Consider the following 3532-nt stretch of genomic DNA (forward strand, 5'->3'; position numbering starts at 1 on the left):
GACTCTCATAAGCAACATATTTTACAATTTTCACTAGCAAAAAAAATATATATATAGGAAGTAAAAAGTGAAGTGATTACCCCTGTAGTATTCTGATATGAACAAAAAAAACTGATGCTCCAAAGGGTAGGCGTAGAACATTGCAAGTAGCAACTAGCAATTGCCTAAAACTGAATCCTCAAAAAGGTATTGGTAGAAGATGAAACTAACATCCGTAGCATCTTGCGTGCAAATTGAGTATTGTTATTTTGATAAACTAAATTTGCTAATGGAAAGAAAACAAGATAAGGATTCTTAATCCCACTTTTATGAAAGCTATTACAAGATAAGGATTGAGATAATTAAGATTCAATGTTTTGCTTCTAGATGCAAAAGTAGTACCAGCCTTTTTCGAAGAAACACCAACTCTAGTTGATTTAGAATTCTGACCTTGTCTCATATCTAGATACAGAATCAAATTTGAGAACCTTAATTGAATTTAAAAAAAAAGAAAACAAGAGAAAGTTGGGTATTTGATTAACACAAAAGGATTGAATCTTAAAGGAGATGTATGAACCTTTAGAAATAGTGGAGTGTATGATCCTTGAGAAATTAATTCAAATCTCATGGATAATTGAACAGTATTGGAGTAGTCCACGTCTATTTCCACCTGGCATGAAGCTGTCAAGTAAGGAGAATAAAATACTAGAAAGTTTCCAACACTATGTTTTATGCTGGTTTACAAAAAAACACTCTGATTTTTTTGCTTGAATTCACTTGCGGTCTGTTTGGATACCATTGATTTGGATTTGGATTTGAGAGGACCCAAATCAAAATTCTTTGTTTGGATAACTTAAAATGATAAGAATTTGGATTTGGTCAATCCATCATGGATTTCAGGGGTCCAAATCTGTTGATTTCAAATCCTCTCACAAACCATGGAATTTTAAATCCCTCACTACATGCTCTTCACTATTCTCATGTTTCTCCACCTCTCTCTTCCTCGGTGCCACAAGCTCTTCTTCTTTCTCTATTTCTCACGGCAACACAGGTTCTTCACTCTAACTTTTCTCTTCTTCATTGACCTCTCTATTTCTGTTGTATTCTAAAAAATTAGAAAGAATAAAAGTTTATGGAACGTTACGTTATATGGTTGATCAATTACACAATTAGTGTACCATTTTGTAAATGGATAGTCAATGTATTGGTGGACAACAATTCTCTCAAGTGTGGTGCTCCAACGGTTTTTCCAAACTGGCTTCTTTGCCTTTTTTTTTTTTTAGGGTGATATTTAATTACTACATATTTTTAGACACTGTTTATTTGGTTTTGTAAAGTTGGGTCTTATAGCTTGTTTTACTTGAGGGAGTTGGAATATTATGCAGAAACAGTTTCACGATTGTAAGAAAAGCATCCCATTATCCCAATAGATCTGAATGGTATGCGTTCTAATGGAAAATCAATGTAACAATAAAGTCTTGAGGTGCTTTCATTGTAGAATGTCCCAACATAGTCTTCACACCTGCTATTAAGCTATTTATGAGCATGGCTTACGTATAGGATTGCAGTCAAACATGAATCATATATGCTTTTGTGCTTGAATTTGTTGGGATTAAGTTTATAGTTCAGAATCCTTAATACAAAATTTTCAAATTCACAGTACTAGAACTTTTTTTTTTTTCTATAGGTAAACAGAAAATTAATATTAATGATAAAAACTAAGAGAAAAGAACAAGATGTTCATGATGATGATGAAAAAAAAAAAAAAAAAAAAAAAGAGCACACAGTACAACAAAAAGAGGGAAATCAGGAAACTAAGCTAAGGGAAGACATAAACTCAGAGAGAGAAGAACAATTAGTGCTAGAACCTTACAAGAGTTATCTAACTGTTTCATCTTGACATGATTTCTTGGTGTTAAAATTAGATACATTTGACCAATACCTCTGTCATATTCTTGTCTCGGTTTTCTTTATAATTTTTTGAGTTATGGGTTTTTTTATTACTAGTAAATTCAGTGAAAAGGTAGAAAATGCAAAATGGAGGCTCAAATGTTCTGTTCCTCCCCCATAACCTTGGTGTACTATCTTTTTTCTTCAAAAATTACAAACGCACTAAGTCAATGAAACTATAAGCCCATGGGGACATTTATACTGATGCATTCACTACACTGATTTGCTTAGACTATGTAAAATAATCTGCTATTTTTTATTTATTTTTTACTTATTTAGAAAAATGCAAAAGCGGGTGCTTATAAAAACAAAGTTATTGACAATTGGGAGGACATTGAGATCTTGTGTGGGAGGGATAGAGCTATTGGCATTGGTGTAGAACATATGAACAAAGCAGTTAAAGTTATGGCTGAGGAATGAGAAAATGAGGTAACAATCACGACAGCATTCTGTATCAATAAGTTCTACTTCTAAGCCTCACCAAAGAAAAGAATAGGAAAGATCAACTCATTGAAGTTGTTGCAAATATTGATTCAAAGAGTACTTCACAACAAAGAAAAATTAAGAGCAACCATAACCTTCTGGTGAAGAGATACATGTCGTGGTTTCAAAAGTGTTTGGACTCACATGGCTTGAAATATTCAAAATCGTTGAGAAGTTAATGTATGGAGATGCAGAGGACTTTAAGTTTTTTAAAAGTCTTTCAAATGATGATGATAAAAAGGATTGGATACGATTTTTAATTAGTCTCCATTAATTTGTTCTTTTGGAAGTTGTGTAAAAGACATATTTTGGGTTTTTAATATGTCTCCCTTGATATATAATTTTTTAGTTGTCAACATAGTTGTCAGTATCATACGATATGTGATACGTATCGTATTGTGTACAAAAAATTTCGTATTGTAAGCGTATCGTACGATACGTATCGTATCGTATATAAAAAGTTTCATATCGTAAGTACATATCATAAGTGCTCTTGAATTGTCCGTTACATAAGTCTGTATCATATGAATCATATTGTATCGTATCAGTGAATTATACATATCGAACGATACACAAATATGTGGGTTTAAAATGGGTTTTTTTGTTAAAATTTGTGGTTTTATTTGATTTAAACAAGTTGTTAGACTTTTTTAACACAAAAATATTGGGAAACTTAACTGAATCTAATTCCCATGAGTTTGTTTTCCCTCCCTTCTCTTTCTCCTACAAAATTTAGACTATAGTCGTAACACTCACTTTCATGTATGCAAATATATTTTCTATGCTATCAATAATATAATGAAAATATAATTATTTTTTATTTTGTTATTATTATTATGAGTCTAAAAAGCCAGAATGCCAAGAAAAAATTATTAGAATAGAAAAACAAAACAAAAATAGTAAATGTTGATAATAATGAAAAAAATGTCTATGAAAAAATAATTTTGAAAGATGCTAAACATGATGATAACATTGACTTAGATGGAATTGATTAGATAAGATGATGAAAAGATATTATATTTTGGTTCATATATCATGTATTTTCACTTCTGAGTTTAATCAATTTGAATATGCATGTTATAAATATAAGTTAATTTGATTTAGTTAGTTAGCTTTGTTA

Source organism: Quercus lobata, chromosome 3 (genome assembly GCF_001633185.2).
Source record: "Quercus lobata isolate SW786 chromosome 3, ValleyOak3.0 Primary Assembly, whole genome shotgun sequence".
In the NCBI taxonomy this organism is placed as follows: domain Eukaryota; kingdom Viridiplantae; phylum Streptophyta; class Magnoliopsida; order Fagales; family Fagaceae; genus Quercus; species Quercus lobata.